Source organism: Callorhinus ursinus, unplaced genomic scaffold (assembly GCF_003265705.2).
Source record: "Callorhinus ursinus isolate GAN/ISIS: 27379988/994484 unplaced genomic scaffold, GSC_fseal_2.0 scaffold62, whole genome shotgun sequence".
Taxonomy (NCBI): Eukaryota; Metazoa; Chordata; class Mammalia; order Carnivora; family Otariidae; genus Callorhinus; species Callorhinus ursinus.
Window position 1 is genome coordinate 5715023 of NW_027397124.1, and position 24872 is coordinate 5739894.

Below are 24872 nucleotides of genomic sequence, written 5' to 3' on the forward strand. Positions count from 1 at the left end.
GGGGGCCGCTGAGACAGAAATCTCTGTTGTTGGGTGGAACTTTCTCTATTAGACTAGGCGTTGGCTACCTCCAGGGAGGAGTTTCTCCTTTCATCCTGTCAATGGATTGCTGAGTCCTTAAAACTCATCTTAGCTCAGGGCGCCTCGGTGGCTCAGCCGGTTAAGCTTAAGCGTCTGCCTTCGGCTCAGGTCATGATACCAGGGTCTGGGATCGAGCCCCGCATTGAGCTCCCGGCTCAGCGGGGAGCCTGCTTCTCCCTCTCCCCACTGCTCGTGCTCACTCTCTCTCTCTCAAATAAATTAAAAAAAATTTTTTTAAAAAGAAAACTGGTCTTAGTTCATGTTCTTGGGATTGTGAGGCTGGCCCTTCCAGTGAGTAGTTTGACAAAGGTCATTAGGAAATGGAGAAGGACACAGTCTGGTCATGTTAATGCAGCAGCGTATAAAACAAAAATGCAAAGATGCTGGTGAGGATCTTACCAATATAAATCTAATTGCAAACACATTGCCTTGGAAAAATTTAGGTATGATAAATCCAAGTGGGAAGGTTACCTGCATTAACAAGGATAGATTTATTATTTTAATTAGAAAATGTTAAGTACTGGGGCCCCTGAGTGGTGCATTTGGTTAAGCGACCGACTCATGGTTTCAGCTCAGGTCGTGATCTCAGCGTCGTGAGATCAAGCCCTGCATCAGGCTCCATGCTCAGCACAGAGTCTGCTTAAGACTTTCTCTCCCTCTGCCCTTCCCCCAGCGCTCTCTCTCTATTTCTCAAATAAATAAATAAATCTTTAAAAAAAAAAGAGAAAAGAAAACTTTAAGTACTAATAGTTATCACCAATAGTGTCAGGTGTCGAGAGTAAAATCCTGAGCAAGAAGACATGGTCCAAGACCTTCTGGAGTTGACAATCTAGTGGGGAAGATATACAGTAAAAATACAGAATCAGGGTAGAGGTGACAACCATGCAGGATATGCACTGGCCAACTTCAGGGGACATTTTTCACATAGAGTACAATGTAAATGGTGCCCCACCGCTAGGCATGACCCATCCAGCCATAGAGGTGGTGGCGCTTGAGATGAGTTTTCTAAAGTGTGCTAAGTAAACGGTGATAGAGGGCGTACTGTGCCGTGGGAACACATAGCACCAGCACCTGGCCTAGCCTAGGAGGTGGTTTCTTGGATTAAATGGCATTACACCCGAGACTTTAAGATCAGCCTGAGCTAGCCAGACCAAGAGGAAGAAGAGTTGTCCAGGTAAGAAGAACAGCATATTCAAAGGCCCGGATAAGAGGTGATAGGGCCAAGGTAACCAAGGAATACATGTGAGTAATGTTATAGAATAAATATAAGGGACAGTCCTTGTGGCCATCTGGAAGGCTTCTCTTACTTGCTTTACAAATCCAGATCAACTGCACTCAAACCTGATGGACTATGAAAAAGAGGGAACTCCTCACCTCCCACCTCTGTTTTCTAAAGGTCTCAGCAACATTTCCCCATATAGTACAGTTGGTTCAAACGCTCCAGGAAGATTCCCTGCCTCCAGACAGATGGGTCCCAATGGTGGTCCCCGATCCTGCCACCTGTTCAACTTTATCAAATGTCAAGCATTTTGATTCAGAGAAACTAAATCAATCCAATTGTAACACTTCTCCGCTTCATGTCTTTTTTTTTTTTTTTAGATTTTTTATTTATTTATTTATTCATGAGAGACAGAGAGAAAGAGAGAGAAGCAGAGGGAGAAGCAGGCTCCCTGTGGAACAGGGAGCCCGATGCGGGACTCGATCCCAGGACCCTGGGATCATGACCTGAGCCGAATGCAGATGCTTAACCATCTGAGCCACCCAGCGCCCCTCTGCTTCATGTCTTTTAAGGCGTTGGGGATTAAAAGAGAGAACAAAAGACTTTGGGGATTCAAGTTCAAAGTTCTTAGCATGGCTTACAGGGTATAGTCATCTCCCACAGGGCAGGGCCGCTGCTGTCTTGTCCCTTAGCATTTCGCACAATAGCTGGTCCAGAGTAGCATTGGGGAATAAACGAACGGACGAATGAATGGTCAGGCAACCTTGCCCTGCCCCCGGTGTCCAGCTTTGGTCTACTCCAAAAAGAAGTGGACTGGCTTCCAGGCAGGGCAAGCCCCCATCGAGCGAGCACCTGGGTGTTCACAAGAGAGAACCGTTCCCAGCCACAGCTCACTGACCGTTCACGTTTCTGGTCTGCCCTTCCCCGGCATCCTGGAGTGCTGGCTCTCCAGACACAACCAGTCAAGGGGCATCATTTAATATCCCTGCAGCTTGACACGTCTCAAAATTTTGGTTTATTGCCGTAAAGGGAAAATCACACAAGTGTGAAAGATGTATGCACAAGAATATTTGCTGCAGCATTGTTTATCATAGTGAAAAATTGGAATGACCCAAATGTCCATTAATAGAGGGCTGGTCCCATAAATTATGGAATATAGCACACAGCAGAATATGAAAGCTACCTTAAAATGGAAGGAGAGTCTATTGTATTTAATCAAATCTAAGATATTATCATTTTTCAGACGCATCATTATTTTATGATACTAAGAAAAATAAATGCTGTCAATTAAAAGACAGTGCTTTCTTGTTACCTAGAATTTTAATTTTATACTTATTAGCTCTTTATGACTTAGGCATATTTTTATATATTACTCTTACGCATGCATGAAAGAAAAATATAAGCATAATAAATTAATATGTTCCTGGGTGTGCCTGGGTGGCTCAGTCAGTTAAGCGTCTGCCTTTGGCTCAGGTCATGATCTCAGGGTCTGGGGATCGAGCCCCACATTGGGCTCCTTGCTCAGCAGGGAGCCTGCTTCTCCCTCTCTCTCTGCAGCTCCCCCTGCTTGTGCTCTCTCTCTCTCTCTCAAATAAATAAATAAAATCTTAAAAAATGTAATATGTTTCTGGAACTTCTTCATATTGAGATTCCAGCTCTTCTGAGTGCTTCTTAACTCAGAGTTGTCAATGTCCATGTATTTCTAGATACCATTAAGACTGTCTGGATGCTGAGTTTCTTAAGAATGGCTGAAAGAGAGAAAGCCATGGGCTCCTCAGCCGGCTTTGCTGTTATGTAGCATTGGCCAATTTTGGACTTGCGCTGGGGGAATATTGATAAACCATTTCAGACTTACTTCCAACAAACTTCCCACACTCCTCCCTCAATAATGTTGTTCCCGGGGGGTTAAAAGGGAACTCATCTCTTGCTCATGGATTTTCTCCTAAGGCATTAACACCCATTCTGTATGTTTTGATGTTTTTGTGAATGTGCCTGCAAGGCTGCTGCATGGCCAGGCACCCAGTGTGCTCAGACGCAGCCCCATTCCAGGAGTGCAGAATGTCTTTTTAAAGAGGCATTTTAGGGACGCCTGGGTGACTTAGTCGGTTAATTAAGCATCTGACTCTTGATTTCAGCTCAGGTCATGATCTCAGGGTCATGGGATCAAGCCCGGGTTCAAGCCCTGCATTAGGCTCCCTGCTCAGCTCGGAGTCTGCTTGAGATTCTCTTTCCTCCTCTCCCCCTGCCCCTGTCCCAGGTCACGCATGCGCACTCTCCAAATCAATCAATCAATAAAATCTTTAAGAAAAAGGCATTTTAGAATCAATGAAATATTTTACGTGGTCAAAACATGCTAAGGAGTGACAAAATGTATAGTAAATAAATGTGTATAGTACATATACAAGCATGTATGTACATCTATTTGTATCAATATGAAATTAACATAAGGGATGTTAAATATAAGCATGAGGAATGTTTATCCAAATATTATCAATAGTCTCCTCTAAGTAGTGCCATTTAAGATGATTTTACTTTCTTTGTATTTTTCTGTATACTTAGCACTTCTTTTTACCGTAAAGATACAGCATGTTTCCAAAAATAACTTATTTGTTAAAAGGAAAGATCATATTTATGGAAAATTCCCTAACATGTATTCATTTATTTATTCAAAATAAATGTATTCAAAATTTATGTATTCAAAATTTAATTCTATATCCTATGGATAAGTTTTCGGAGGTCTGCAAGGCCCCTAAAATTAGAGCCATTCTTTTTATTTCCCTATCCCATTTAGCATCAAGTCTGAACTCCTCCCAGGACCCCCACACCTCACCCCTGCCTACAGCGCTGATGTGACCCCCTCTGACTGTTCTGCTCCCTCTCTCCACGAACCACACACGTCCCCTCAGGCCTTGAACAGCCAGACCCCTAGTCCCCCCGTGACTCCCTCACATGGGCCTCTGACATTTAGCTACATGCTTAGTGAACGAGGCCCTGCTGACTACTTGATCTAAAACAGACTCCCCCTCATTCTTCATCACCTCGCTCTGTCTGTTTTCTTCAGACTACTGATTACTGTCTGAGAACCATCTCAGTCACATTTTTGTCGTCTTCTTTATAGTCTGCCTTTTGCCACTAGAATGTAACCTCCCTGCAAGCAGGATCCCTGGCTGCCACAGGACCTTGAATGGTCAGTGCATGTGGGTTAGCTCCTTTGAAAAGCAGGTACTGAGATTTATTGGAGAACAAAGGGGTGGGAGGAGGCGGGGAGAATCTTTAGACCCCAATGCAGGTCTGATGCCCAGGAAAGGAGGAAGGAAAGGAAGGTAGGCCAGGGTAGAAGGCCACAGCACAGCTCTAAGAAAGTTTTGGCCAGGTCCACGGAAGTCCATTCGAGGACTCTTGCCTCTTGCAGGAATGGCTTGGCACCCTCCTCTCTGCTCTGCCCTCTCACTGACTGGGGTTTGTAGCAGCTCCAAAGATGATGGTCTGGATGTGTACTTGGCGGTGGATCCAGAAGGGAGGCCTCCTCCCGGCAGGAGATCCAAGCAGCTGATTCCCAGGGCTGGCAGAGCCTGGAGCAAAGCACAGTCTTTGCATAGATGTGTTTTAAAAAATGAATGAATGGAAAGTTTTCACAAGTAGTCCACAACTCAGAAGAAATTAGGACTACTGCTTTAAAATTTTCCCCAGAATAACTTATACACTCATACCACATAGTTTTTATTCCCATAGATTTTCTTGTCCTGAATTGGGTCATGGTATTTTGTCTTCAGTCCTCTGGACAGCTGATCAAGAAACATCTTCACAAAACTCATTGTCTTTTTTACTTTCAAAGGCAGCTGGGAGAATTATCATTGTATTACTCAGTGCCTTCTCTATGAAGACCCACGGGGGAAATAATTCCCTCTAGTATCAATACCAGGAAGAGTTGTGCTTTACTTGGACAATTGGCTTGTATATTTAACTAATTAAATAATTAAGTAAATTAATTAAGTGATTAAGTAATTGACAATGTGATCAGAGTTCTCTTCTTTCGAACATGTGTCTGAAACTTGGAACTGAACTTATAGCCCATTTTCAGCAATTGCATAGGAACTCCTATAAATATTTATGTATGTTATTTTAACAAATATTGATTTTGGATCAACCTTACTCATGGGTTAATCTTATTTTTCCTACCCTAAATCTCTTGCCCCATGTTCACCACTTACTCATTTTTACTTTCTCTTCTTGTATTGCACACATTTTAGTAGGGTACCTTATGTATTTTGAAATGTGGTAGGGTATAAATAAATTGGTTGTTGTTTTGTTGTTTCATGCTAATTATGACAACATGGAGCCATGATTTAGCTCCAATCTTCAGCCTTACATCCACCCCACACTCCTCTCCCACTCTGCCCTGATGCTCACCATTTTATTCTTGATCTTCCACTAGAGTATTTACCACATTTTATTACCAAGATTTGCTTGGGAATCTTGCCTACCTTGGAGAAGAGTATTTTGATGTCGCTTGTTAATTTAGCCATTTCAAAAAAAGGGGAATCACTATTAATTACCAAGTGTCATGCTCAACCAAACCTTCTCCCTAATTCCCTCTCCCACACCCTCCACTGCTAATTGTAGGAGATTTTCACCATCCATTTCATTCATTTCCAAATGGCTTATAATTTTTATGGGTATAAGCTCTTCATCAAGAGAGGGAAAAGATGATAAAGATAGATGAAAGTCTACAGATGGGTTAGCCTCTAAAAGGCTTTAGTCTTGCCCTCTCAACCGTCATTACCATGGAGTTTTAGAATTTTTTTTTTTTTTTTTGAGGGAGAGTTAGTGTAGGGGAAGGGGAAGGGGCAGGGGGAGAGAGAGAGAGACTCTTAAGCAGACTCCATGCTCAATGCAGAGTCCAACACGGGGCTAGATCTCACGACCCTGAGATCATGACCTGAGCTGAAATCAAGTCAGTCGCTTAACTGCCTGAGCCACCCAGGTGCCCCTATAATGGAGTTTTAGAATATTACCTAAGATGTGTATGTACAACAGAGAGTACCCCCCAAAAAAAAGGTAGGAAATTTTTTAGTCTAGAGCTGAGAGTAGAGGATCATTTTATGGACAAAGTATCCCCCCACTCTGATGTCTTATGTATACTAAATCAATAAGGACAACCAAATCAGACAGAAAACCAAAAAAGCAAGAATGACCCTATTGAAAATGGAATGAGTCCCATTACCAGACAGCTAAATCCATTTATTACAAGAGTAAATGCATTTGAACCACTGCAACTTTAAGGGAGAATTAAGAGAATCTGATATATGGACCATTCAAGATTCATGTGAAATCAAGAGAACGAGCAGACATCTTATTTAGAATGATTGATGGCCCCTGCTGTGATGAGCAAGTGTGAAAAACATATGGCGCCTGGTTTTCTGTGTTTTGGCTGCCAGATGGTGCCTAACCCCACCCCACCCCGAACCTTCCCTTATTCCCACCCATGCCAATCCCTGCCGTATCCCAAACCCTCTCCCTAGTCATCCCTGGTCCCTGTAATTGAACTCCCCCACAGAAGTTGGGGAGGGGGACAGTGCTGTGTGAGGCTCAGGTATGAAATACAGATGTCTGTTTTGCATATTACTGGGCAAAATTAAAAGCTTAAATTAGACTGATTTGTTTCCTAGGATATATGTTGACAGCATCTAAATGTCACATACCTGTCTCTCTTATTAGAAGCTCATCTTCCTATCTCCATTGCCAAGACATTTCCTAGAACATAATAGGTATGTAATAAATGTTTGCTGTATGAATGAATGAATAAATAAATAAATGAATATGAGATCAACAAAAAAGAAAATGAAGTGAATTTGGCATAATCTGGTCTCTGTAAATCCAGGCTCCTTCCCAGTATTCTTGAGTCATCTGTGTAATAGGCTGCTATAGAATTTGCTGGAGAGTCACATCAACCTTCTCGTTTTATTACTTAGGAATTATATATACTATATTCCCTTCGGGGAAAGCTGTGACATCACTGGATTCACTCCAGTCTTCCTGTACTGCTCCTCTTTTTCAAAAGATAACCCCCCCCAGTGGAATCGGGGTCACATTTTTAATCACTTTTCATTACTCAGATTATAATTCATCTGGTTTTACAGACAAAGCTCTCTTCAGGCTACATACTCTTTTACTGGGAATCAAATCCTCTCTTTTTTATATACAAATGTATGTTTTTACCATGAAAGTAATGTAACCACATTACGAAGAAATCTAGAAAATAGGGATGAAGGGAGAAAAAAAAAAATCACTTCTAAGACTAACTCTCTAATACAACCACAATGAGGATTTTGGTAAATTTCCTTCCAATACTTTTCCTTATACATTTGTTTTTACATAATTTCATATGGTTGCATTCAGTATGCATACAGTTATATTCCCTGATTTTTCTAGCCAGTCAGGAAAGTGGAAACAACACTAACAATTTAGCAGACAGAATTTAATATAAGAAATTAGGTAAACAGGTATTGGAGCACGGAAGACACAGAAAGGAGACTCTGAAATAAAAGAGACACAGTAAGCGCAGGAAGCAGCTACTACCCCCAGGGCTGGAGGAACAAAGGGAAGGGGTCAGGATAATCAGAACCCAGAAGCTTGGGGGAGGGGCTGCAGAACTGGGACCCAGACCTCTGGGAGGGGACCCCACCAGGGCGAGGCTGACAGTTCTGAGAGGAGGAGTGATGGACTGGGGCACACAGTTGGAACTGGTGAAATGAACCGCCACTGTCCATGGCAGGGTAACTGACAGGACAGACAGGAGGCACTAGGGAAGAGTCTTGCCTTTTTCCTCCTGCCCTTCTCCCCACTCCTGCCTTCGAGTCCCCTCCAGCGCCCCATGTTGGTGGGATCTAATAGGGCGCTGGGGGCAAAGCAGAAATGTAGTTTGCAAAGTTCCATCTAGCTCTAGCACCACAGAGCATTGTGGGTTCCAAGACGGGGGACAGTAGCTTAGTAACCAACCCATACCTTTTAAGCTCTGTTTTGGGGGTTACTACACAGGTTACGTTTTAAATGGCTGTACCATATTCCATAGGGTGGTTGTACCTCATTTACTTAACCATTTCCTTATTGTTAAACATTCCAGTTTATGGCCAAGATTTTGCTTTGGAAAGTCCAGATGCATTGGAAATGGTGCATTTGGTTTTCCATTCTCTTAGGATTAATTCTCAAAAGACTAATACTCTTTGTGTCCCAGGACAGATAAAGCAGCATGACACTTAGAACGCATTGACAAAATGCTTTTCAAACCAGCTGTTTCAGTGTGTGCAGCCACCCTCGTGATACCCAAATACGGCTCGCAGTTCTGTGGCTAAAGTGAGCGCATCCACAGTGCAGGACCCTGTGCCATTCAAGACATCGCCTTCACTCCTCCAACTTCACATCCTGATTGTCTAAACCAATAAACACACTCTAGTTTATAGCACTTAGGATCCACATTAACACTCTTGCTAACATTCTAGGCTAGTATATCGTGATTTGATCTACAAACGTTTTGCTATGGTTCAAAAGCCATCTTTTTGGTTTAGGCAACTCAGTTGAAGAAGCTTCTTTTTCTCTTCTCTCTTCACCTTTAATTGTTCTTTGAGCTCCTGCACCCCAGGAACTCAGCCCTCCATAAGAGCAGAAACTAATCGGAGGAGTCCTACCCAAGTCTTAACCCCTGCTTTCCCAAAGCCATGGGAGTAAGGGGTGTAAGCTGGGATCCATTCAACGGATGAGTTCAAACATAAAATATAAAGAGCTTGAGGTAAATACAAAACTCTTGACAGGCTATATGCAAAAGCCACCTTACCATTTCCAAAGCACTGTGAGTCTTTACAACAATAGTATACATTAACCATGCAACGATGTATCACTTGATTCCATATCTTTATAATGTTCTTTGTACGAATCAGTTCACAAGTCAAAAAAAAAATCCTTTTGGGCCTCATCATTTTGAATCAGAAGATGTTATATATAAACATGGACACATGCTACAGATCTACACATATATTGCAGTGTATCTACACACAAATTTGTACATACATTTGTAAATTGGTATTCACAAGCTCTTCCTTGGAGAGCTAGATTCTGATAATGGATGACCGTTTCCACTTCTTTTAATTAACTTTAATAAGACAGATTTCATGTAGCAGTTTGTTCTATTAAATCTAAGTCATCTCCTCTCAGCTCCCAAATTTATGGCCCCTAATTTCAGCACACCTCCTACTTATCAAAACCAGGAAAACGATGGCACGTGTTTCGCAGTGACTCAGAGTGCGCTGTAAAGATATCTTCTTTGTTCCATCCCTTGGCCCTGCAAGGTCCATGGAAGTCTGTTGGGTGCTTTGCTTTTCTCTCAAAGGTGTGGAAGGGACGTGGAGAAGACCGGGAGCAGCCTCAGCGTGGCCCACGGACCTTCCTGAGCGTGAGACGTGTGACAGGGTGTGGGGGGTACAGCTGTCACGATTTTATGGTCATTCCCAATTTACATGTTAGTCAACAGCAGAGCCAGAGAGCAGGGAGAGGCGAGCACGTTTGTGAGAGACCATGTCTGTGGCCAGCATCAGGTTTCAGGGCTGGTGACCTTACCCCTTAAAGATAAATAAATAGAAGAAGCAACATGTGGAGCCAATTTCGAGGGACAATCACCATTCTGCAAATACGTGGTTGAGAGGAAAAACAGGTAGTGGGAGAAAACAGGAGTTAATTCACGGAAAGCACCTGGAAAGGCCTGGAAAATGTGGCCGATGCAAAAGCAGGGTGCTTGGGAGGGGAGTGGGAGGGCGGAGGGGCAAAGCAGGGGTGACAGAAGAATTTCGGAGAAAGGTCCACGCTGTTCCTCTGTTGACAAAGGCCTCATTCTAGTGACAGGCTTTGTGGTCAAAAACACTGTTATCAGAAGTAAGAAATGACATAAGGAACCTAAGAATACACTTAGGAATGACAGCCCAGAGAGGATTACTAAGAAAAAATTCTACAATGCTTAGGAAAATAGAACTGAATGAGTTGAGATGTGCTGGGTGTTTGGATAATAAATATAAGAGAAGGTTATTGTTAGTAGCTGCATCACAGGGGCCAGGCCGGAGGAAGGGGAAAGGTTCAGAGGGAGGACAGAGGATGGACCGCGGGAGGAAAGGCGTCCAAGTACGCATCTGCCTTAGGTCTCATGGGGTTCCAGGCCACAGGGTAAGTTGATAAGAAAGCAGGCCAAGTATGTGCAAGTTCTGAAAATAGGTTTGGCAGGGGGCCCAGGCAGCCCCGAGCCGGTCCTCCTCCCGGGTCTCTGGAAGAAATGGGTCAGAGCCTACCGACCTTTGCAGATCACCTACTCCAGTCATACTCAAAAGCTAATCAATCCCCTGGCCTTCTACAGTTTCACCCATTCCCTCCTTCCTGCCGCCTCCCGTCCTTCTAGTTTGGGACACAGACTTTTGTTCCACAATTGAAGATAAAACATCTTAAAATGCTAATCCTCCTAGTAGCATCTTGTCTAAAACTTAGGTTTGCTGAGTATAATTAATCCATCAGTAGCTGTAACCCATTCTTACTGGAACCTCAGCAGAGTGGTAAAAAGCCTGGGCTTTCGCGTCAAGCAGACGTGGATTTAATTCCCAGGTCTGCCGGTTGCCTGTTATGTGACCTTGTGCAAGTTGCTTATCTTTATGAGTCTCAGTTTCTTTACCCATAAAATGGGGATAATAATAATACTTACCCTCTGGGATTGTTGCAAGGACTAAATCATCTATTACATGCTACAAGTCCACACGGGAGCACCGCCGTTGCTGGTACTGTTCCTAAGGTGAGTGCTTTGGAAGGCAGGATGGTGCTGACCACAAAGGGAGGAAGGGGTAAGGACAGGAATCAAGACCCTGGATCAGCACGAGGTTGGCCTGTGCGACTTCAGTTTTGTACGACTCCATCCTGTGATGGGAAACAAACTTCCGTCATTCAGCTCTGTGGCGCCCACCAGCGTTGCTCATGCATCTGATGAGCATAATTTCATTTCATTTTTTAAAAGATTTATTTATTTATTTTAGAGAGAGAGAAGGGGGGAGGGAGGGGTAGAGGGAGAGGGAGAGAGAATCTCAAGCAGACTCCACGCTAAGTGCGTGCAGCCCTTCGTGGGGCTCGATCTCATGACTCTGAAATCACAACCTGAACCGAAACCAAGAGTTGGAGGCTTGATCAACTGTGCCACCCAGGCGACCTAGATCATAATTTCACTTTAAAGGAGTTTTGTCCCCAGAGGCATCGTCGTTTGAGGTATGGAGGTCTGACGAAGGGAAGGTGTCGGAGTTTAACCTCTGGGCCTGCTCACTTCACTCTCAAACTTCAAAAGGTCTGTGGGAAGTTTCTGAACAAACTACTCATTCAGATTATTCAGTGGTGTAAGTACTGCACCTCAGAAGACCTTCAAGTCATCTGCGAACCTCTAAGCCAGAAGGCCCATTCCCACACCACACGGCTGGCCCCCACCCAAAGGCACCCAACACCCTCTCTGTGTGCGCTCCCGGGCTGCATCCTGAAATACACACCTCGGTCCGTCTTCTTGGCCACTTCCCTTCCCCAGCTGGTCCCGATTGTCCCGCGTCGTGGCCTGAGACCCGTTTCCTGCTCCTTTGACCCGTGGTCCGATACGGCTTCCAGCAGGCTGACCTCCGGCTTCCTTCCTTCGCTCCATTTTTTTTCGCTTGTCCCTCTCTCACATGGCTTCACAGAGGCTCTGAGCCAGGCTCCACATTCCCCCTGGTACCGGCTCCCACGCCAGAGCGCCTGCCTCCCACGGTCACTCTGCCTTCAGGACCAGGTCCCAGACCCACATCTCCTCTTCTCCTGTAAGAAATGAGTTTTGAGCCACTTTACAGAACTGGCTGACACAAAGGCTTTAGAATTTGGCCATCACTGAGAACCACAATATGGATCACATAGCTAGAAAGGCCATGTGTGCATGAGAATTGATTTTCTCCAGGTGTGCATAGGGTGTGACCCAGGCCTCCTTCATATAATAATTAGAGAACAGTGATACATAGTAGTGCTTGGTATGTGAAGTCGTCAACCCAATACTCAGAGAGAAAATAATTATAATTGATCCATCAGGAAAGCGCAACAGAAAGATGATTTTAATGACTTTATATCGGGTGATGGGGTGTCCTAGCCAGGCCTTGTACAATGGCTTTCCAGGCACCCAGTCCACATCTCAGCATATGCAGTATTTTCTGAACACGTCTGCCTCTACAGATGAGAAGAGTGAAGCCCAGAGGTTAAGTGCTGGCCCAGGGTCGCGGCTTGTAAATGTTGGAGTTGGAATTTGAACCTAGGTCATCTAGCTCCAAATTTCGTGCTTTCGACTCCTACATTATGCTACCTCTCAAAAGAACCATTTCATTCAAACATCTTGCAACAGTCATTATTTTTATTGATTTGCTTGCTTTACGCAACTCTACAAGGTGGGTGTGAGTTTATTGGACAGGTGGGGCTGCCTTACTCAAGGTGGTTACTGACTGTTTTCAAATGCTAAGCGGATGAAGCATTAAGGAACCAGAAATACAAGGAAGCAAGCTTTTTTAAATCAATTAACCCAGGCCGTGTACCTGCAAGCTGAGAAGGAGTGGACATTATGTCAAATATTTGATAGTTCAGGGTCCTAACCTCGTCTCCATGTTTGGGCAGCTAGACATAGAAAAACCTAGAATTATCTGTCCCTTGCCTACCAGAACCTTCAATTACTGGAATTTTTTTTTTTTTTCTTTACCTGGTCTTTTCACAAAGAGCTCACTATCAACAAAATACTCTGAGACCCAGGCTTTTTGTTTGTTTGTTTGTTTGTTTACTTACTTATTTTTAGAGCAACTTCTAGTGGCTGCCTTGAGTTCATATAATTTGGCCCAGCTTCCCCCATCCAAACGATCTTTAGCATGAGGACTATTTTGTCCTCCATTTTGTCCTTTGGAGAACGTTTACCCAGTGAGGCAAGCAGACATGAAGGCTTGATGGGTTCCCAAAAGGACTGACTCTGAAAAAGTGTCGATAATGTTATATTCCCTGAAGTTTCTGGTTGAGTATATCTTTCCTATTGATCAAAATTTATTTCATTTTATCAATATGATTGATGAGAAAAATATTTGGTGTACTTATTGAGTGTTATATGGGCATAGGTTGCTATGGGTGTCACCTTTGTGGAAGTGTTTCATAACAGTGAAGAGAGCACACAGATTAGGGGCACTCAGCTAAATGGTGCATAAGGTCAACTGAATTCTAACACCGCCTATTAGTGTAAGACTGGCTGAGCTGGGTGATACGAGTGAACCAAAACTGTGTAAGATATGGGCGCCTGGGTGGCTTAGTTGGTTAAGCGTCTGCCTTTGGCTCAGGATCATGATCTCAGGGTCCTGGGATAGAGCTCCACGTCAGGCTCCCTGCTCAGTGGGGCGTCTACTTCTTCTCCCACTGCTCATGCTCTCTCTTTCTCTCTCAAATAAATACATAAAATCTTAAAAAAAAAAAAAGCTATGTAAGATGCAGCCTTACAGATGAGGACGGCATAGGTGACCACGACGTAAAGCAAACTAATGAGCTACAACACCATGGGATTCATAGAAATGGTCTCACTCAGAAATGGCAGATCCCTGGCAATGCCCTGCCGTACCCTTTGCCCAGGTCCAAGGCAGACAAGATCGATCCAACACAGTACTCTTTCTGCCGAGCCCAGAATTAGCCTTAAGAAATAATAGTGCCTATAAGAATATCTCTCTCGTTCCCTTGCATTTCCTTCTTGAATGGGACAGAAAGTGGAGTCACTGCTACCAAGCCAGAAATACCCACTGGGCCATGCATGGAAACACAAACGTAAACTGTCACATGTGTCACGGCGATGGAGAAAATTGAGAATTTTGGTGGGGTGGGGCTGTTTCCAAGTATCCGGGTTTTCATGATATTCACTTAAAAAATTGTCCCGGCTTCTTTTGCACACTTTTGGAACTTTATTGTTAGTGGGAAATCATTGCACCCCGCACAGCTCATCCCAGCACACCAGGTTGTGGGGACACCTCCACTGAGAACAGCAGCTCTGGAGGCTTAACCTCCAAAGTCTGTTCCAGACCCAGGTGAAAGAACGAGCTAAGTAAAACCACCTTAACATGCTGAGAAGTGACTAACCCAATCCAAAGCAAACTATTCCCTTCCCTTCACATTCCTGAGCAGCTGTGTATGTTCTTCCTACACTTAGATGCTTACAATTCTTGGTTACCAAGTCAGTTATGACAAGTAAGAACCAACACATTGGCTTTTTTCGTTTATAAACTCCCTTCCCCCCCCCACCCCCCACAAAAAATATGAGTAAGGCAGGTGTGGCTGTCCTCCCTGGCAGCTTCCCATGTTCTTACCCTGTGCTAATCTTGGCGGCATCTCAAAGCACTTCCCTATCCTCTCCAAGAGAAAATTCATTCCACGAGGCCTCAGTGAAAAGTGAAACACTTCACTCAAGTTTCTTGAGGGTTGGTGTCAGCCTTATCTCCACTGCCTAGCCCAGAGCCTGGCACATAGCAGGTGCTCAGCAAAGATGTTTGAACAAATGAATTGGTGAATGAGAAATCAGTGAAGCTCCCATTGTACCTCTTTGCTTCCCTCCCAGAACTTCTCTTCAGCCACAGGTGGCCTCAGCTTGCCCTCCTTCCTTCCCCGTCACAGATCCGAGCCAGCCCTTCTTGCTTCCAGAACCTCCCCCCTTCTCCCCACCATCCAACACATCTTTCCCGGGCAAGCTGCAGGCTCTGTCCCACCCTACTGCCCCCACACCCACCGTATCACTCTGCAAAGGGTCCCCTTTAAGGATTCTCCTTCCTTTAAAAGCAGCCCCCAAACTGTAAATACCAAAGAACTTCCCTCCTGCAAACACAATTTTCCTGTCACTCATGTATTGGTCATTTTCCTTCTCCCCAAAAGAGATAATCTCTTTAAAGGCAAAGGACCGTGCCTTTTACTTATAATTCAAGTGGTCCGTGGGGGTCTGTGTGTTGGGGGAGGTTGACCATTACTGTCATACTCTGCATAGGGAGGGCTCTTTTGATGCTTTGTGACTCTCAGAACACCACCAACAGCAACACCACCACCTTAGAAATATTGATACTATGTATAAATATGAGTGTGGTGGCAATTAGAGGGAATCAAGTTCCTACCTTAATCCCCAGGAGACAGAAGGTCTCTTCAGAGAAGTGGCATCTTATGGACTTAGGGTAAAGAAAACATGAGTTTGCCTTTCTTAAGACCATAATCTAATCGGCATAAACACATTAATTTAGGCAGACATTGTGAAAGCTCCCCAATTCTGTCTAGTCACATGTATAGACAAATACAAAATTCCCATTTTGTTAGTTCTTTTATTTTTAATCTCTGACCTCTTCCAAGCCTTTCCCACCTTTGAGCCCTTCCGTGCCCCTGCCCCCATATATCTATATCTATGTATATATGTATAAATATATGCACACGCAGAAACAGGGGGAAGGTGTGTTAAAGTTGTCAGAGAATTTAAGGCAGTCAAAGTCGTATGATTTATGATTGAAAAAATCTGTTTTTCTGTAATGATTTTCTTCTTAAAAAGCCAGTTCCAATAGCTCAGCTCCTTTTCAAATGCACTTTGTGTGGTAATATTGCATATCTCCATTCCATTCCTTGGAACTTAATTTTTATTTGATTTTATTGACGCTGCTCGATTGGAATGTGTATCGCTTGAGCCCCCACGGAGAACTGAGCAGGTGTGAGTAAAGCAAAACATCTTTTGTTAATAGAAGTACACCCTGGGAGTTCATGGAGACGCTGTAATTTCGATTGCTTTTATGAAAATTCTGTAAATTCCCATGTTGTGAATTTCAAACAGAGCTTGGGAGACCAACGGTCTTTAATACAAACCAAAGATATGGCTATTTCTACGACTGAAATAAATGTTCTGCTTTCTTTTTGCCAAAAAAGAAATTCAGGTATTTAATTAGAATATTTAAACCGTAGAAAATCCTATTAAATTTGAGTTTGGCTCTCATCGCTAAAATGGAAATCTTCCTGTGATCACCCTACAGAAAGGTGACTTTGAGTTTCCTGAGTCACTTCTGAAGCATGAAGGATCACTCATCCCACCTTCATTTGGGTCCAGAATGACTTGGCAACAGCACTACCCATTTCCAGCCTAGATCACATCTAATTTAGAAACCAAGGGAGTGGGAACTGGTCCCCCAAACCTCTCAGCTTAAGAGGGTGATGTATTAAATCTCTGCATCTAGGCCTCTTGGATCAGCTGCCACAGAGAATCTAGGGGTGAGGCCAAGCCCAACTTTCTTCCTGGTTTGGGGCCAGACACATATGGTGTTGCACTCTCCCGAGCTGGAAGGAAAGACGTAAGCTTGGTATATTACAAAATTGCATGTGTCATTAGAAAAAGATGTCAGAACGCTTTATTTAAAACTTTGTTTTCTCAGGTTGTATTGCCCAAGTGTATCTTGGCACACACAGCCCAGCTTCAAAAAGTCCAAGATGTATAAAGAGTTTCACGTTATATTTGGTTCTTTGCCACTAACACCTTTTTCCCCCTTCATTCTTGCAGAGGAGTGAAGTGATGACTGAATTTCTACTAAAGATGTTGTTCTCTTCTCTTCGCAACCATGGGGTCTCTTCTTGACAGGATCATTTATCTGCTCCAACAAGACAAATGAAGAGTTCACCATCGTGTGGGACTTTGGGGGGTTTCTTGGATAAGGCCTTTGGAGTCAAAGCTTTCGCCGTTCCAGGACAACTTTCAGAAGAATGATCTAGCAGTCTGCCCCGGTAAACTTGCCAAATTGCTTGGACTTGGCTAGAAACCACGGGTGCTTGAAGGCCTTTCTTTCCCCTGTAGAGCCATAGAGTATCACTTGACAGGAGGTAAGCATACTCTTGTGATGTGTCTGCGGGTGTTTCAGGCTGAGGAGAAACTCCTGCAAGGGACCTGTTTCAAAGGACATCTTTGCATCCACTTAGTTACACTAAAACAAAGATCACCTATAGAGAAACAGATGTGCCTTTTTTAAACATATGCCCGCATGGTTTCACATGCTACTTGACAACTGGCTGGAGAAGAGACAAGGGCTCTGATTATTTTTTCCTCCAAACTTCACCATCAAGCTCTTATGGGGCGTGGCTATTCTTAAGTGCGAAGATTCTGATAGACCTGAGGACGCTCCCATACAGCCTACAAACTTCTCTGGAAACACCGTCCCTATGTCTGGTGTCCCAGGAAGTTCCCAGGCCTTGCCAATTACCTCAGCACAAAGAAACTGAACCGGGCTGGACTGAGTGTAATCACATCTGTCCCCAAAACCTTGCTTCCTTTCCAAGATGCATTACTTCAGCCTTTCAGAGTTACCACAAGAAATGCTGGAATTTCATTTTGGTCCCCATGGCCGCAGTGCATCAGAACATTGGCTAGTCCTGAACGTATCTTCACTCCTGTACTGCCCCTGATGGCCATCCCACACTGCCCACTCCAGACAAGCCATGGGAGGGAGAACCAGGGCCCTGGGAAGTTCAATGACATCTGTGCTGAGCCTCTGGGAAGGAATCAGGGAGCTAGGACTGTAAGAGGACACTTACATGGGACCAGAAAACCAAGGTGGCGGCTGGCTCCACCTTCTATCCAGGAAAGGAAGAGATGAGTTATGACTTCTCATTTCTCTGGTATCTCCACTATAGGAAACAGCCCACCTAACCACCCAGAGCCTATGCTAGTGAGAGCCTGTGTTCTTCAGCTGTGGAGCTCATGCCTCTCCCCCAGTGACTGCAGAAATGCTGGGTTGAAATGCTTGAAAGTAACATGGTCCGCAGATTCACATTTAGGCCTAATTACCATGCAGTAAAGTAATGATCATGTGTGTTAGGGATGTTGCAATTATAAGGGTTTTTTGTTTGTTTGTTTGTTTGGTTTGGTTTTGTTTTTTAGTTATAATACTATGGCCTGTTTGTGGATGCTCAGTCTTCATAGTTCTGGAAAACAGTTGGATCCTTGTTCTCATTTATCATCCAGGCACCCAAACTTCTAGATAATAAACCAGTAGTTCTCCAATATTCATCTCTAGAAGAATGTTAAAAATTTCATAGTATTTGTTAAAATGCAGATTCCTGGGCCTCACCCCAGAAGCTCAGACTTTCTGGGCACCGACCCTGGGTCACATCCAGGCATCATCCCTGGTGACTCAAGAATCACCTCCAGTATATCTGAGTTCCAGTCTTTCCTGTTACATCCTGTCGTTCTCATTCAACTCATCCTGTAACGATATTGAGCTAAAATTGGGAACCTGCATGTTTTTACTTTGTTACATTATTTGTATTTATACATACCTCAATACTTCTTTTGGAAAATGCCCTCCAGTTCTAAGGTGGGATTCCAGAGTCTCTTTTCCCTGAGCCAAGGCTCTAGGGACTCCTCCGTCTTCCCTGACTCCCTAGACGATGGGAATAGGGACCTCTCACTCCCAGTACCTAGCGAGTGTTTCCTAGAGAAGGGGCTCCCCAGGATGGGGTGGAAATGGGGTCGCTGTGGGGGCTCAGCTTCCAGATGGCTCTTCCCTAGGCTGTTTCTTTGCCTTGGGTCAATTAATTCTTTTTTTCCCCAAGAATTCCTGGGTTTGTCCCACTGCTTTGATTCCCACTGTACCCACCTGTTTCTTAGGATCAAGGTTTCCTTCCTCCTCTGGCTCCTAAGCCTGGGGATCAACAATAAATACCCTCCTACTCTCCAACTCCTGAAGCAAGCCACAATCCTTTAATCCTTTTGAAGTTGGAAAGAGCTGGAAACAGGCTGGGGGTAAAAAGGGCAAATGGAGACCCGCGGAAATTAAGTCCAAAGTGTCCCAGGGCACTTTGCTCCTTCAGGCTCCTCGTCATGTCCCTGGAGCTGAGAGGCCCGGATGCTAACGAGCAAGCTCCTTGTTCTTCCGAGGCCATCCCAAAGCCCCGCAGCTCCAGGCCCGGGGCTGATCGTCCTCAGCACTGCTGGTCTCCCTGGTCCACAGTCCCTCTTCTTATTCCAGTTCATTTATTCATTTCATGCTCCCCACTCCCCCCTCCCCGCCCCACCTCCCCAGGAGAGAAGGACATCAGGACAATGCAAATGATAGATTTCAGGTTTCCCAAAGAACCCCAGAAAAATCCCTTTATGTCCTAGAGAAACCATCCAACTGTTCTTCCGGGATCTATTTTTTTTTTTTTTTTTAAACCAAAAGAAGGCTACACTCTCTTCCTCTCAGGAGCCAGGGCTGGTGTGAAAGCGGGAAAAGCACAGGACTTTTGGGGCTGGCATCTGTAAGGAACAAGAAGTGGCTGGTGACAGCACCAAGTGCGCTAGACCCGGAAGCTGTGCTGTTTGTCCAGCATGCTCTCCCTTCCTTCCTGCTTCAGGTAACAAAACACTTCCTCACAGCTGCTCACTATGATTAGCTTGCCTCCATCAGCCTCACTTCTGTGTTTTTCTCAGTTCCCTCACAGATCCCCACCACTTGAATTCAAATTGATCCCAAGGCTCTCTTTCAGATTGTCAGAAGCAACATGTTTCTTAGTAGATGGCTTTACAATTTTTCTAAAAGTGTATAAAATTTCTTTTTTTTTAAAGATTTTATTTATTTATTTGACAGAGAGAGAGAGAGAGAGAGACAGCTAGAGAGGGAACACAAGCAGGGGGAATGGGAGAGGGAGAAGCAGGCTTTCCTCTGAGCAGGGAGCCCGATGTGGGACTCGATCCCAGGACCCTGGAATCATGACCTGAGCCGAAGGCAGATGCCTAACCGACTGAGCCCCCCAAGGCACCCCAAGTGTATAAAATTTCTTAAAACCATTTTGGCCACATTGGGTAAACTACAATGCAAATTGACTTGCATGCAATTGACCAATAGGAAATGAGGTTGGCAGGACCAGGAAATTGCATGGGTTCGTGATCTTTTTCTGGGCAAAGGGCACCGTTACAGCAGCAATAGAATCATCACCTCCAGCAGAAAAGGAAAAAGAAAACAGCTTGATTACCACACCAGCACTAGGAACCTATAAATGGGATTTTTAGGAAAATGAACATCACTGGTCTCCAGGGCACCCTCCCTGGAGAAATGAAGACCCACGTGTGTGGCTATCACCTTGGGGAAGGTAGCGGAGCCTTGGGAGCCCCCTTCAGGGGCCCCCAGCCTCCCCCACCTGCCCTGTGGCTGACCAGCCAGCTCTGTTCTAGTGGAAATGTTCCCAGCACTGCCACTGGTTTGTTTGCTGTGGCATTTTCTAGACTCCCTGAGAGCTGTCTAACTAGGCTCTTGAGGTTATTGTTCCAAGAACCAATTTTTGTTTTTATACTGCTCTGGTTACAAAGTTGCATAGTTTTTGAGTGGCCTGCTCCAACCTTATTTCTCCAGAAACTCAGTTACTTTAGCACACCAATTGGCACAGCATAGTTTTGTAAGGAAACACATAACCCATTAGAGCAGAATGTTTTCAATGTGTCTACATTATCTTTGTAAATGGATTTCAAGTCCTTACTTTATGTCTTGAAATTACCGAAAGGAAAACTTAGATGGTCATTTGCCTGGAAATGAGATGATGTTCTAATACCTTTCACCCTGGGCAGCACGGATTCCATGTTGACTAGTTTCTATGATCAGCTGGAATACCATCTAGACTTCAGTTTCTGAGCTGCATGGTGATCATATGTTTATGAAAGTGTTTTTGTTTTACTTTAATGTCCTCTTTGTTCACTGTCATAGTTCCTCTCTCTCCCTCTCTCCTTCCTTCTTTCTTTCGTTGCTGTTCTTGGGGAGGAGGACTAACTTGTTAAAGGCTGTTTCTTAGTGACTATTTTGTTTTCAGTGTTGACAGTATCATACATCATGCTGAGAGAATATTTCATGTTCTTTGAAAAAGAAATGTTCTCTAACCACTGGGCCAACCGAACACCCTTATTCTTTGAAAAAGAAATGAAGATACACCATATTAATGATATGAACGTAGAGAGACCTGTCAATACTTACACGTCAGGCCTCCATTACCTTGTCAGGTGATGTGAGCCATTTGCCCACGATGATGATATCAAATCAGAAAAACTTAGCTGGTGTTCATACAGAATATACTTCTTGCTACAAAATATATTCAGATGAAATCCTTGCTATCACATTTATGGACTGCTTATTTTCTTTAGATACACTATTTAATTTAAAAATCATGATTATATCTAACAAAAGAGTTGCCAATGCTGTTTTAATACTGTGTGCCAAGTATTCTTTCAGTGACATTAACTTATTTTTATATTTATATTATATTTATTTTATATATAAATGTAGGTATATATTTATATATTATTTATATATTTATATTATATATTTATATATTATATATTTATAAACATATTATTTTATGATATGTACATATATAAATATATTTATAAATATATTATTTTATATTACAAATTAAAACAAATATCTTTATATTTATCTTTATATTTATATTTCAGTGATATTAACTTATTCTTATTTCAGTGACATTAACTTGTTTAATCCTCAAATTGCCCCCTTGAAGATAAAGACCCTTATTGTGCTTATTTTTCAGGAAAGGCAGCTGAAGCACAGAGAAGCTCACGTGCCTAAGGTCGCTGAGAGGCGGCGGGTGGTAAAGCCGACATTGAAAGCTAGGCAGCTGGACTCAGGAACCTGTAGGATGCACATGGCCCTCACCACCGTGATCCTGCCACAGTGAGGAAAGAACTGTCATTCCGCTTATATAGTTAAAGAAACTGAGGCTTGGAAAGATAAAGTACCTTGTCCAAGGTCACAGGCGTTTGGTGGTAGAACAGAGATTTTAACTAAAAACATAAGGACTTGACCATTTTGGTCTTTCCTGCGTTTCTGCACTTCTCTCCTTCTCTCCTATAACTACATTAGATCCCCTTGTCTCTTGAATATTTTTGAGACATCAGGTGGAAAGGCCTCAGGGCTTTTCATTTACTACTTTTGAATTTGCATATTGATCACTTATTTCTAAAGTGTGTGTAGAAATAAGAATATCTGGTTTAAACACGGAGTCTTTAGTAAGAAGACATCAATTTAAAAGAACTCTCAAAAAAGCTTTCAAATGTGCAAATACTTTTTTTTTTTTTTCCATTTAAAAATCCTTCTGAATGAACTTGGCAGAAGACTTGGCTGGGCCTGATAGCTGTGAGATTCCTTCCAATTTCTCTTTAAAATTCCCTTGAAGATAAACAACAAGATTAGGAATAGAAACTAAGGCTGAGAGGCCATATGCAAGAGGCCAGCCTGATTCCCCACTACCTGTACCATTCCAAGGGGTGTGTGGAGGAGCACATTTTTTGCACTGAAACTCACTCCACAGCCAAAACCGGAATAGGACCGATGCTCCCCAAGGAGACTGGACAAGCTTCTGACTCACCATTCTGTTGTTGTGTTACACTGGCTTGGCACTCACAAATAAAACAGACACACTCTCCAACTTTTGAACTAGGAAAAAAACCACACTTCCTCCTGGCACCTCCCAATGTCTCCTTTTTATCTTCATCGGCTTCTTCAGCCATTCATCTATGACCAGAGTGGGCCAGAAGGTGGGGTGGAGACAAAGGATGGGAAGTATGGGAGAAACAATGTAGCAGCTCCCACTGGAAGAAACCATTTTCAGATAAAGGGGCATGATTTTCTGAGAAGAAAAAGGGATAAGGTTAGGCTGAGGAAACCTGACTGGAGTCCAGGAGATCTGCCCTAGATGAATACTAGATTTTATAAATGTAACTGGGTTCCACACATTAATTATGTTCTCCAACTTGGGTAGGAGAGGGGTGTTTGCCAGTGTCCTGACCCCTGTTACGTGGCCAATGCATCCTTCCTCAGGCTCTGTGGCCTGAACGTTCTCCAGGGTTGATAGGACCTGCCTCATGTGGAAGTCCAGGGAAGATAAGGCCCTTTCCCCCAGAGATGATGTTCAGCCAGTGACTGGCAGTGTGCAGAGGGCCAGAGCCTTGTCCAAGGTGGGTCAGTGCTGTGTGCTGTTCGTACGCCATAGCTCCCGATGGGTTCAAGTTGAGACTAGACCTCATCTGAAACCATGGATTCACCTTGCTTCTTCCTCAGCCGCAGGGCGGGTCCCTCCCCTCCTTGTAGGTTTGTCCTGCAGGGGCTCTCACTAAATCACTGCACAGCAATCCCCATCTCAGGCTCCGTTTCTAGGGACACAAAGCCTCCGACGATCTACTAAACTAATTAATAGCAGTTCTAGGTACACTGAATATCTTGTAAATAAAGGTGGCACAAAAACCCTTACAGGGGTCATTTTTTTCTTCCTTTATAGATTTCAGATTCAATTCCAAAAAAGACAGAGCCGGTATATTTGGTGGCTCTTGAAATGCATTGTCAGATTGTTTTTTATAAGGTTTGTCCCAATTGTCCTACCTGCAACAATGTTTCAGAGTGGAAGTAACAACAAAGCAGCCGGCACCAGAAACCAGCAATATTCCAAACTATTAAAGGCTGTCTTCCTGAGGCTGTTATTTCTGTATCTTGGATTGCTAATGAGGTTGAACGTTTCCCATATTTGTGTACTCGGGCTAGATCTTTCTTAAGTAAATTTCAAATCTAAGAAGAAAATTCCGTGTCAGGTTTCCAAAAGTTTTGACACCACGAGATTAATGTCATTGTGTGTGAGGGCTTTTTAGTTCCATGTAAGACAATTCCAAGTTTAGAAACTGGGCAAAATCATCAGGACTGTTTTTCCTGTGTAGAAAGGTTAAAGTAAAGCAGATGTGAAACTAGCCTCAAATCCCTTTTCTCATACGGTATTATTCGTCAGGGATGTTAACTCTTGAACCTATACAGAAGAAATAATTTAGTAGTCATTAAAATTACTTTTTATGTCATTTTATTGATAAAAACAAACATACTAAGTATTGTAAGCATAATTGTGATAAATGACCTCATTGGCCTTCCTCTCTCAGCTTCCGTGGCAAACTTCCTTGTTTTCCTTGTTCTATGTCACCCCTTTTCTTCTCTTCAAGTGCCCTGACTGTGGGTGTTCCCCCAAATTTCTTGCCTCTTATTGTTCCCCGTTACATTTTTCTCTTGGCGATTTATTTATAGTGTGAAACTATCTGCGGTGATTTTTTTCCAGATCTTTCCATTCCACTCATGAGTGTGAAATGCATCAGGGTTCTCCACAAATTCAGCAGTACTCTCACACTGATAGAGAACTTCACAATGAGGACACACTCTCATCAGAAAGTGCTGCTCACTAGGAAAGGCCACAGAGATCAAATGGATGCTTCTACACAATTCCAGCAACACCACCTGCCCACTGACCGGGTTTGTCAAGACAGCAGGTTCTCCATGGGTTCCATGCTTCTTGTGATGGGCATAAAATGGAAGTTGTTGGACATATTTGGCCCAAGACTATGTTTCTAGCCTATGTTAAGACTTTAAATTACTACTTACCAATATCTAAAAACTGGGAGATTCTGTATCCAATTTCTAGCTTCTCTTAAAAAAAAAAAAGATGATAATAT